The sequence below is a fragment of the Sturnira hondurensis genome, unplaced genomic scaffold (genome assembly GCF_014824575.4).
Source record: "Sturnira hondurensis isolate 20B ecotype Veracruz unplaced genomic scaffold, ASM1482457v3 Scaffold0001120, whole genome shotgun sequence".
In the NCBI taxonomy this organism is placed as follows: Eukaryota; Metazoa; Chordata; class Mammalia; order Chiroptera; family Phyllostomidae; genus Sturnira; species Sturnira hondurensis.
The window spans coordinates 3013104-3025668 of NW_028073751.1; the positions used below are offsets into that span (position 1 = coordinate 3013104).

At 44.0% G+C, this 12565-nt stretch overlaps 1 long non-coding RNA gene across 1 annotated transcript in view; it reads left to right on the forward strand.

Moving 5' to 3' along the window:
• LOC118997910 (uncharacterized) overlaps window positions 1-12565 on the forward strand; it is a 62032-nt gene that overhangs the window by 4151 nt on the left and 45316 nt on the right. The window contains exon 2 of the long non-coding RNA XR_005068755.1: window positions 10999-11220. This is a non-coding gene — a long non-coding RNA (uncharacterized LOC118997910). The remainder of the gene's footprint in view (window positions 1-10998; window positions 11221-12565) is intronic.

Genomic DNA, 12565 nt, shown 5'->3' on the forward strand with positions numbered 1-12565 from the left:
GCCACGTTAAATTTCTAATGCTGCCCTCACTACTTTACCACTCGGCGGCTTTCAGTGTCTTGGGCAGGATCATTGGGGAAAATAAGGATGAAGAAGGGGACTTTTCTAGGAACGTGCCTATCTCCTGAGTCCCTTCCATTAAGCCTGATACTTACTGCTTTCCCGCTGCACAAGCTTCCCGAGACCTTGCACTTCCCCCTCTTCCTCCATCCTTAGCCTTTCCTCCTCAACAACATCCTCTCTAAGGCCAATGTGATTCTTATATCTCTGATCCAGTTTCTACATCCTTCTGGCTCTGCTGACTTTGCTGAACTCAATCTTGCTGATCTTTGGTATCCGATGGCAGTGAAAGAAACTCCGGCGAGGGATGGTCGCATTCTGAAGCAAGGGGCTTGGAAGTGGATGCTTTATCTATTTTTATCTCACTTTATTTGTGTTCCCCCTGCATGTTTTTTATCTTTCCTCTGTGTGCCATCTGTCTTATATTTAACATTTTTCTTTAAATTGACCCATTTTAAACATTTAAAAACTTTATTTAAAAGGGAAAAAGTATCATTGCCTTCAATTGAAACTACTATCACCTTCCACAAATAAAAGGTATAATTATTAAAATTAAGTTGTTTGCCCATTGTTCCCAAATCATGCTACATGTGCTACTTGGGAAAGTACTGCCTTCAGCCAAAGATAGGACTCCGTACATTTTTTCAGACGTCAGGAGGCAGGTGGCAGGGAAGGTTTGGGGGTAGGCAGGCCATTAGAGGGGGCGCCTTAAATCCCATCTTCTGAAACTCCCTATGGCTCTGTGAAACTAGGAACACAGCAGAATGAAGAATCTGGGAGCTAAAAAGAAGTAAGTGCAGGCATTGTGAAACCTCTGCTGTTTTTGTATGAAATTTGCAAATGGAGGCATGAGTGGCTGTGACACTGTGTACTATATCAAATTCTAGACCCTTCACCAGGGGCGTGACTTCACTGGTGCTGTGGTATGTTGTTCTTTCTGTGCACAAATGCTCTTGGAAAACCCGGGTTTTAGTTCAGGGTGGATGCACTTTTTTAAAATTCACCAACACCCCATACTTTTTGAGGCCCTTGTCTTCCACATACAGAGTACCTTTGGGGGAATAGTGCTAATGACAGAAACCTGAACCTGTCTGGTATTTGTGTTTTCTAATCTTCGTTGCCCATAATGCCTGTTTCTTTCAATATCCTATGAAAATGAAGAGAAGAAAGGGCAGAGTGAGCTGCCTGGGGCTTGTCCGTAGGCTCTTAGGGGGCCGCACATGGTAGACGTGGGTGGTGCTTGCTGGTGTGAAGTAAAATTCACTCTTGACCATTAAGAGCCCCCCTGCAGGGCCGGCTGGGCTGCTGCTTCCTCCAAGGGTCAGCAGGGCGCCCTTTAATAGTGGAGCAAAGCCGGCTGGCGTGGTATGCGACGGGAACCAGGAGTGCTTAGTTAAAATTACCAGCACATTAAGCTGTAGGGGCCTCTTTTTAAGCCATTGAGATTTCAATTTCCCTACGAGGCCTAATCTAATGCTTGGGGGGGGGGGGGAATGGGTGGGTTGGGGGGCGGGGTAGTCAGGCAGAGCCAGTCTTTCAGGGGCTGTGCTGGTGGGGGATCTGGCCTGGGAAGTGGCTTTGTCAGGCTTGTTGGGAGAGATGCACCAGTCCCCTCTCTAATGTGTCCTTTCAACTTGGCAGGGGGCAGAGTCCACCCCTTGTCTTTCCATCCGTGCTCTAACCGGTCCTTTCATTTCCCCAACTCACTGTGTTAACAGCTTTCTTCCCCTTTCCCTGCCATTCTGTTCATGGCTGCTTCAATCGACCCTCCCTCTTGCTGGGCCTATTTTCTTTCCATTGTCACTTTGAGGGCTAGCTATTTGAAGTTCTAGAGTTACAATGCTGTCCTGTGTGTCCCAGTGACTAGAAGTAATTCAGATGTTCCCATCCAACCATCACCTGCCTGGACTGGCTTTCAGATAGCCTAGGTGGGGTAGTAACCAGAGTCCCTGACCTGATGAAGTTGGAGGTGCCTCTCCCCCAGTGGGGGTCCCAGCAGTGTGGGAAGGGGGCTGTGGTCAGGATTTGCTGGCGTTGTCGGCTGTCAGACTAGAGGCTGAGGTCCACCCTCCTGGAGTCCTTCCAGAAACTGAAGGCAGAAACCGAATGCGAGTCCCACATGCAGGCAGTCCTCTGGTTTCTGCAGAGGACCATGCGTGATTAATAAGGCTGCAAAAGGGGCCCTTGCTCGGGATGGCCTGGAACCCTTGCGACTGTTTACAACTGTGTATCCTGCCCTGCAGCTAGTTTCTCCAGGTGGCAACTGGAACAAACTGATAGTTGGATGGTTGTTGGAAGCCTCTACAAGCACAGCTTTCCTGCTCAATGAGTTAAGAAATGGACTTTTTTTCTCTCTTAAAAATCATGTGGCAGATTTTATCCAAAAATGATTAGCAAGTTTTAATTTTCATTGTTAAAATATGTATAGAAAATATAATGGGTTGACCAAGAAGTCTGGTATGTTTTTTCCACGCGATGGCTCTAGTAGCCTGTAGTTGCCTTTAACTTCATTTGAAACAATTTTGTTAGCTTGTGTTGTGACAGCTGTCATATCAGCGTGCATTTTTTAAAAAAAACGTATCAAAATTGGTGAATTTTCTGCAGCTATTTTAATATTGAAGATGGAAAAAGATATTCAACATTTTCACATATGTTGTTTTATTATTTCAAGAAAGGTAAAAATACACTGAAACGCAAAAAAAAAAGATTTGTGCATTGTATGGTAAAGGTGCTGTGAGTGATCGAGTGTATCAAAAGTGACTTGCAAAATTTCTTGGTACTATTGACATTTGGCCAAATTATTCTTTGCTGTGGGTCTGTCTTATGCATTGGAAGATGTTTAGCAGCACCCCTGGCCTCCACCCACTAGAAGCCAATAGCAGGAGACAGCCAACATACTCAAAATATCCAAATGAACAAAGTCACTGGTGAAAATGAAAAATGTGTCTTTTATTTGATGGAAAAAAACCAAACAGACTTTTTGGCCACCCCAGTCATTCTGATTCATTCTTTTTTTTTTTATTGTTTTTTAAGTACAGTTTTCTGTCTTTTACTCCCATCCCAGCTCACCGCCTGCCCAGTGCTCCCCACCTCCTTCCCATTTCCACCCCCACTTAGTTGTTGTCCATGTGTCCTTTATACTAGTTCCTGTAAACCCTTCCCCTTTCCCCCTGAAATTCCTTCTCTTCTTCCCTCTGGTCACTGTCAGCCTGTTCTCTATTTCAGTGTCTTTGGTTACATTTTGCTTGCTTGCTTGTTTTGTTGTTTAGTAATTCATTCTTCTTAAGGGTCAAGTACTAGCAGTTCCACAGTTTGGGAATTCCATGGCTTATTTAATCATTCCCATATTGATGGGCCTCTGGGATGTTGTATATTATATAAATACATATGTGTACATTATGTTTTACATATTATATTTATGCTATGTAGCTGTTATAAACAAATGCTACAATAAGTGCGTGTGGTATTCAACTATATATATAAAATTCATTTTTTGTTTGTTTGCATCCCAGCAGCAGTATGTGTCTGTAGGATACATTCCTAAAAGTGAAATCACTGGTTCAGAGGCTAGAGTGTCTTTATTTATTTATTTGAGGTTTTACTTAAAAATGTGTCTTTGTTGAAGAATTTGTAAGAAAAAAGGATGGACCCTCTATAAAAAGAAGGATGCTTCCTGTAAACATTAGGGACCCACTGTTAATTTTGCCTCCCACATGCGTTTTGACCCCCTTCTTCAGGAAGGGCCCGTCTCTAAGCTGTGTGTCACTGTGCGCTCCGCAGGGAGCCTAGTCCAAAGCCACAAGCCAGAGTGTTGATAAAAGAGACGCTCTGATATTTAGTCATTTGTTGATTATATGGGGACAGCTCAGGGCCTGGTAGAACTCTCTGGCAAACAAAAAAACAAAAAATGGTGATTGGGATAGGGGATGGCTAATAATCATTTGGAAGGCCAACTCCAAAATCAGTATTTGGACCATAAATAGTGAAGTAACACTGCAGGCTATCTCTTTCTGATCTACCCCCAAAAGAAAAGCAACTTAGGAAATGGTAACGGCAAAACGTGCTAGAAATGGTGAGCCGGTCATAAAAACAAAGGTCTTGTCCGTGTTATGGTACCGGTGAGGTCTCCTGATGTTGCTCCGGTGTTGGAGTCATCGCCGCCACATTGTAAAAAATAAGGAACTTCCGGCTGTTGCTCGGCTGTTGTTCTGCAGCCCCCAGGTTAGGAGCAGGTTCTTAATGGGCAAACGCCTGTGGTTCTGGAACGCCTGTTCTTGTGGCTTTGGGGTTCGGATTTGAAGCCATTTGCCCATATGCTCACGTGTGTGTGTGGTACAGCTTTCCCTATTGGTGGCTTCATTCGGGCTCTGCTTGTATCTCGGTCTCAGTAAACTTGCATAACCCTCTGGACCCCTCCAAAGTGAATTTAGTTAATCTATATAGGCAAATTGTCCTCACCCCTGAAATTTGAAGAACTTCCATCTGCTATAACAGACAAATGGAAAAGATAATTTTATTTTTATTAGCAGTACTGAAGGGGAAGAGTAAGTCAGCTGGAATTCTTTCTCTCATATTCCCAGTACTCGGCCTGTCATGTAGTAGGTACTTCTGTTGACAAAAAAAAACTGTTAGGTTTGCCAGTAGTATCCAACAAATAAACATAAATTATGTGAATCTTTTTAAAAGTTATAAAACTGTAGAAAAGGAAGCTGCAAAGATCCCAAAATGATCCTATTCTTAGCAAGGCTGTGAGCTGACTCTGGCCTCTTTTCATACAATCTGCTTTGGCCATCATGAGTTTGTTCAGTTCCTCAAATGCATTTGGCTCTTTCTCACAGAGTGTTACCTCTGACCCGTGCGTGTGTGCGCTTGCGCTTGACTTGCAGTTGTTTACCACTTCCTCTCAGAAGCATTCTCTGACTTCCTTGACGTGTGGTCTCTACTCTAAACTTACAGCACCAAATGTTCCCACACTCTTAGCTCGGTTTCGTAATTGCTGATGTTAATGTCTCTCTCACTAGTCCGAGAAGAAATTGTGTCGTGCTTACCATTATCTCGGTGGTGCTGGGAACCGCTAGTGCTGGGTCCTGTAAACAGGAGACAACAGCAGCACAAAGCCAGTAATTCCAAAGCTTTTTTTAGCCCAACAAACCATACCCAAAATTACAGACATGAGAATCAAGAAAAATTGAGGGACCTCAGATATAAAATAACCTACTTCAGAGATCTTATTAAAGACCAGCTAATCAGGGGGCTAAGAGATAAGATACAGAGGAGGTCTTTCGAATAAAATCTGTACTCTCCTGTTTTTAAACTTTAACAACAATTTGTAAATTCCCAAGAAGGATATGTTAGGATGGAAGGATAAGCACAACTTCTGGCTTTAACCATAAAGTCATTTGCAAAGTGGGAGAGTCTGTGTGTAATCGAGAGAATTTTGTGTTTTTTACCCCATGTCTGGTGCTTAGCAAAGTGACTTTTCAGTTTGAAGCAGAAAGAAAACATTTAAATAACTTAGGGAGCTGAAGTGTCTTATGAAAAAAGAATCACAACTACAAAAATCACTGTAAAAAGCAGTGAAACGCAAATAAAAAACAGGTTACCAACAAGGGAAGATTAGTAATAGGAAGAGAAACTGGGGTACTGGAAGTGGATAGAAAGTCTACAGAGACACTGTAGCCATTAAAAACAAAAAGTGGGGCAACATGAAAAGCACTAAGTAAACTTAATTTATTTCTGACGATATCGGTTGCCTTAGTCACACTTTCAGAAATACAAAAGAATACGAGTATAAATAAATGACAAATACCTATTATTCCAGCCAGATTTTTTCTTCTATCCAAATTTTGTCTGTCTGCTGTTACCGTACAACTTAGTGTGAAAATCTTAATGTACAACTCAGTGAGTTTGTAGCGTTTATGTAACCATGACTCAGCTCAAGATGTAGAACGTCTCCATGATCCCAGAAGGCTCTCCCCGTGCCTCTTCCAGTCGGTGTTCATAGGCTCATTTTGGCTGTTTATGAACCTCATATAAATGGAATCATACAGTGTGAAGTCTGTCGAGTCTGGCTTCTTTTGCTCATCTTTGTAGCATTCATCTACATTGTCGCATATAGTATTGTTTCGTTTTTTTTACTGCTGGGAAATTTTTAATTATAGAACTATATCCTAATCTAGTGGTTCTGCCCTTGATGAACATATGGATAGTTTTTAGTTTGGGGTTATTATAAATGAAACTGCTTTGAACATTGCCACGCATATCTTAGGTAGATTTATGCACTCATTTTGGCTCATAAGGTAAATACTGGGTCATAAGGTAAATACTGCCAAAGTCACGAGAACCTTATGTGCTTTCAAAAGCTTGATTGTTTTAGCTTTTATGTGTAGGTCTCTGATACAGTGTGGAGTATCAAGGTTCATTCCCCCGCTCCCACAAGAATGTTGTGTAGAGAGTTCAGAAAGAGTCTGGGCACTTTACTAGAAATAAATTCTGAAGATCTATTTGAAAGTCAGGATTTACAAGCTGGAGTCTCAGCTAGGCCGTACCCAGAGCATTTTGAAGAAGAAAGAAAAGCTAAGAGTTCTTATAGTGAAAAGTACATTCTTAAGAAGAATCAGTCCTGCCTTCTTAGCCCCTGGATGTGTCCCAGATGGTGATCATCTCAGGGACTGTTGGTCGGGATGATGGGTGTCAGGTCGGCCGGGGGTGTGAACCTTCCTTCTGCAGTCCTTCCGTGGTTATCAGGATTATCTGGAGGTTTGAGATTAAAAAATTAATTAAAAAAATAAATAAAGTCTGTATTTTCTAATGTAAAAAAATATACACACACATATGTATATTTTAAAGAAAATTGAGATCATGCTGAATATGTAGCTTTGAAATTTTTCTTACACTTAATATTATGTGATGCTTCAAAACCAGATTTAAAGGACCGCAGATGAACTACTGTGCAGACGTACTATAATTTATTTAACTCTTTCCTCTTGTTAGATATTAGGTCGTCGTGTTTTCTCTTTCTTGTTTTGTTTTGCTCTGTTTTGTATGTTGCAGGCTCTCCCCAAATGTCTAATGATCTTCTTTGTCCATTCATTTATATATGAGGTAATAAAAAGTCATTTAGAAGTTCTGTGGGGGGGGCTTTGCTGTGGGGTGACTGGGTGAGTCATTTCTTGAAATCTCCTTAACGGTGAGAAAGATCAGTAATTTTTTTCCAGGGGAAGACTCGCCAGTGTGCTACCTGCAGGTTCAATGCCAGGCTATCGGCTATCTTGTAATTTAGAAATAATAACTTTGAAAGTAGTGTTCTTCCCTGCGTTTCTGCTTGGACGAGTTGTTTTATAGTGATCTTATCTCCACGGACCACTTCCCCAAAGAACAGCTTCTGCTCTCCTTGTGCTGTTGGGCGCTGCTGAGCCTGTGAGTCTGCGCGTGTCTTGAATGGGATGCTGGGATAGCAGGGGTCATTCAACATAATCTACTAATGGGTCTTGGCTGCTGCTCAATTTGAGCCGTCCCTTTTTGGAGCTCTGATTTGTCTTTAATGCTACAATTTTCACCGTTTACATTTCATTTGATCCTCATAGTAGGACTTTCATTTCACCTGACCAAATTTATAAGGGAAAACATTCATGTTACAAAGTTTAGTATCGAACCTTAAATTTAAGACTCTTTGTGTTTTGGTTGTGCTAAGTGGTTTGAGGACTGTGTTTTACGTTGCTGTGCTCCTGACTCAAGCTTGGGAACAACAGATCCCCACCGAGGGAAGTTCTGCTTTTCAAAAGGACTTTGATCTCAGCGCAGATGCTGTTTCTGTGACTTTGGTGGTTCTCTTTCCCTTACTGGTGTTTTTTGTTTGTTTGTTTAGAGGAAACTGAAAATAGAGAAAATAGATCCAAACTTTTATTCCTTTAACGTGACTGTGTCTTAGAAACACAGGAACAGAATGCGTGTGGGGGGGGGGCGCTGCGGGAGCGGGCAAGTCATGGCTGCTGGAGCATCCGTGTGGCTTCTGCTCTTTCAAGTCCCTCTGTGAGTAGTGCATGGCGTTCCCCCGCCCCTGCCCGGGCACGAAGGGGTTCCTTGCGCAGAGGGAGAAAAGTACACACCCGAAATGAGGGGAGAGCATGACTGCGAGGCGCAGGGAGGACACACACCTGCGGGAGTTCGGAGGGTGCCAGGGAGAGAGCGACCCGGGAAAATGCGGAATAGATGGAAATAGATGAATCGAGAAAAGTCATCAAATGTTGAGGTCTGAGGTTGTGATAGTTCTGGATGCTTTGTTTTTTCTCATTTTCACTGCTCATTGTTCTTAGAAAAACAATGCCTTCCAAGAAATCTAGTTCCAATCTTTGCTAGAGTGAGGATAAATCATTACTGCAGGGTCTTGTTGGACTAATCAGGTTAAACTACAGTTTTGGAGAGATTAGGTCAGTCTGAAGGACCCCTCCTCGAGCACACACACCAATTTCAGGAAAGAATAAGCTATGGTGGCTGTGTTCTACTTCCATGATTTAAAAAATAGATAGTGAATGACCAGAGAGGGGTTAATGAAACTGATTTCTGTGTTAGCCAGGGCTCACTCCGTTTCCTACAGGTTTACCAAAGCCTTCTCGGAGGAGAGAGGAGATACAGAATGGGACAGCAATTGCATATGCCCAAATTCATGCGACAATTCCAGGATTAGTCACAGTGAGCCTCTGCATTAGGGCAAAGAGAAAAGCCATTTGCAGGCCAGAGTGTGATGCCGCGTCAGCAGAGACCAGAGAGCTGCGAAGGGGAAGAATCCCAGTTCTTTTCTGAATCCCCTTCAGACCCCCGAGGAAGTAATCAGTCTCCCAAATGGGGCACAGACTTCAATTAGGGTCAGAGTAGAGACTCTCAAGCCACTCTGATTCTATATTGAAAAGTTTCCGTTTATGACCGCCTCCCTCATATGACACGCTCCCCACTCCCTCCTCCTCCTACTGGGTTTAAGCCCCTGCTTCTAACCCAGCAGTCTGTTTACCACCTTTCCTAAAAATCACTATCCTTATTGTGTGTTTGTTTTAGCCAGTTACCCAAGAGGAGAGTATGAGCTGCGTCCATCTCTCTACCCCTGCTGCTTAGCACAGGGCCAGGCCCAGTCAGCCCTGGGTGAAGCATGCTTGGTTGAATGTCACTCAGAAGGGTGCATTAGCTTACCATACAGGTTCCTAGGACTAGAAACTCTGCAGACAGTTGATTTGGGGTGAGTTTCAGACTGATTTCTGAGCTGTTATAAAGTCATCTGGAATCCCACTCCTTTCCTTCTTCCTGTTCTGCCTCCCTCAAGTGCCTGCTCCATCTCAAGACTGGCTCCTTCGGGTGTGCACGTTAGCGGTCGCAGTTTTGCAGGACATGTCTGCTAAACTTTGCGTGTGCCGGTTTTAAGGGGAAGGAAAGTTGGGAGTGTGTTAATAGAAGCCCCCACACTTTTAACTAATCAAACCACTTCAGAACCAATCCCAGTGTCTTAATCCTGGACTCCTTTGACTCAGTCTCGAAACAAAAGGGCAACATGGATTGATTTAGGTTAGGTTGCGCTCTCCCTGGAGCAGGCGCAGGAGGAGCTGCCCCGAGGTACTCGAACTGCAGGAAGAATAGGTGGATACCCAAGTGGAAGTCTGACAGCCGTTACAAAGGGGAATGAATGTGGTTGTCGCGTGGGCAACCAGCAAAGTCTGCTGTCATTTTCATTCAGATTTTTTTCTGGGAACCCTTACTTAATGGCTAGTCTGTTCTTCATATAGAGTCACTTATTAATGTATTGATTGTATGTTATGAAAAAGAATTAAGTAAAGTGTAGTAAATACTAAATATTTAGTAATAATCAAAATAGTAAATGTGGGGTATGAGACTTTTCTCTATTGACTTACTATTTTGTTGGGGGTAGAAGACACAAAATTGGTAAAAGCTAAATAGCAATATAGGAGATGGGTAACAGTGCAAGGCAGCAAGATGACAGGTTCCGCACTGCTCATCCAGCACATGGACTTTGCATTGCCCAGTCATGCCTTCACTCTGGAAGGCATGTCAGGCACTGTGGAGGTTACAGAGATGATGGAAACGAGATGCCGGCCCTTTAGACTTTTAAAGGCCAATCAAGAGAAAGCTCAACAGGCTTGGAGACTGGGATGCAGCGGCCTTCCTCACAGGAGCAAACCACTAAGTACAGGAATCTGTAAACATGAGCAGGGGTTCCCGTGAGCCCTGCAGAGTCCTGGGAGCCAGTCAGGGGAGCCCCCTGGTCAGGGGAGGTGTTGGCGTCCTCTCTAGACGGCTCTGTCCTCTGTCCAGCAACAACTGAGCACTCTGCTCAGCTGCCCAGAGCTCTGGGTCTGGGGAAGCAACTGGGTCACCCCAGTGCCTGGGGCAGTGGTGGCCCTTGCACTCTTTGGTCGGCCACTGCCAGCAGTGCTGCTTGCGGAAGACCCCACGGGCCCAGCCCTGTGTATTAGAGGGTTGGTAGTACTGGGTCAGCACCTGCTGCTCTGACTTGTAATTAATTAGTGCTCTTAGACCCGGTGCCTTCTCCTGGGAGCTATCCAGTCACATTTATGGACATTTCAGAGAATTCAGAAACAAAATAATAATCCTATTCTTCAAGATAATTATTGAGGGTCCTGCCTTGTGCCAGGCGCTGTGCTAAACTCTGGGGTCATAGTGATGATTCAGAGTTGACCTGGTCCCTGCTGTCACAGCCTGCAGTCTAGGGGGAAGGCAGACAAAGGCAAATAAACAGATCCATAAGATATTTGCCTACTGCAACGGTGAGAAGGAAACAGAGTAGGCAGAGCTGAAGATTTGCAAGAGGGTTGAGATACCTTGAAGGCATTTTGTAAATGATCTATTGGGTTGAAATTTGTGTCCCAATGATTTCTGCAGATTAAATGCAAATTTTTTTTGTTTGTCTCTTAGGTACATTCTTCAGATCCCCAATGAACCAAGGGAATCCACCACCGTACCCGGGCCCGGGTCCAACAGCCCCGTACCCACCTTATCCACAACCACCAATGGGCCCTGAAGCCTATCCCCCAGGACCTATGGGAGGACCCTACCCACCTCCTCAGGGGTACCCCTACCAAGGGTACCCACAGTATGGTTGGCAAGGTGGACCTCAGGAGCCTCCTAAAACCACAGGTACCGTGAACAGGGTCTGTGTAGGTGCATATCTGGGTGTGTGAGCGCAGTCCCATGTCACCAAAGGAAATGTTCAGCTGCTTTCTTTGGCAGAGAAGAAACTCTGGCCTTTGTGTGCCATGGTTGACATTCGCAAAGCTTGGTGACTGCGGAGGGTGGCTTCTTATTCCTGAGAAGGACTTCTTTCTCAGGAAACCTGGGTCAGTTCTGCTGCTTCCTTCTTTCTCTCATTGCTCCTGGGGCTGATGACTTCCTGGCCGACACATTTGCCGAGAGCACCTCTTGGAGCCCTGGTTGGGAAAGTACCAGCTGGATTCTTGCTCTGGCCATCAGTTTTGTTTATCAGGTTTAGCCGGTTGGGCTTATTTTATCAGTTTGTTGACCCTCAAGTCATCCTCTTGCCCCTGCTATTGGGGTTGGTTTCCTTTACTGATGTTTTCATAATCCTTCTTAACCTGCTGGCTGAGTTTCCAGCTGGTGTGTGAGTCCTTGCGTGCTGGGGCAGTGCTACTCAGCAAGTTTGCTCTGCAGACCAGTGCCGGTCTGTGAACAGCTGCTGGGCTATAAGAAGATATCAGAAAGTGAGAGTAAACATTGAAAAAACTTTAGAACAATTTGACGGACTTTTCTTTGACATTCAAGCATTTTATCAGAAGCACCAGTCTGTGAAGGGTTGGAAAGGAAACTTCTTGAGAAGCACTGTCCTAGATGTGTCAGTGACGTCTGTGACTGTCATAGACGTTTGGTTTGCGAAATAGTTGCTCTCATAGCTCTTTCAGCTTAATTCTGAGTGCTTATTAGGTGCCACATGGTCTCCTAAGAGCTTTATGTACATTAACATTTAATCCTTGCAACAATCCAATGAGGTTATTCCCATTTTACAGTGAAGCAATTGAGGCACAGAGCAGAGCGATGATTTGCCCCAGGTCACCCAGCTAGAAGTGGCTGATCCCGGAACTGAATTGATAGCTTGGCTTAAAAATCTGTACCTGTAACTTCCTGCTGTACTCTCATCCCTCTCCTGTCTTTTCTGACTCACACTCATCTGAATTTAGGGCCTTAGGCTGTCTCAGAGATGTTCCTATAGCTTAACCCCTTACCAATCAGAAGTAATACCAGAATCGATGGCTCATGTGATTCCAGGATTTGAGGATTCTTTAGAATGGGTGGGTGCTGTGGAAGAAGAATGTGTCTAAGAGGGATTTCAATATGGAAAAGATAGTACTTTTATAGCGTCAATTCAGAGGCTCTGTTAAGATTGAGTAGATTTGAATCCCCTTTAAAGATTTGGTTTATCTTGAAGGAAAACTTTTACAGTCCAAGATTCTATTTTGCTGTAAGTTTT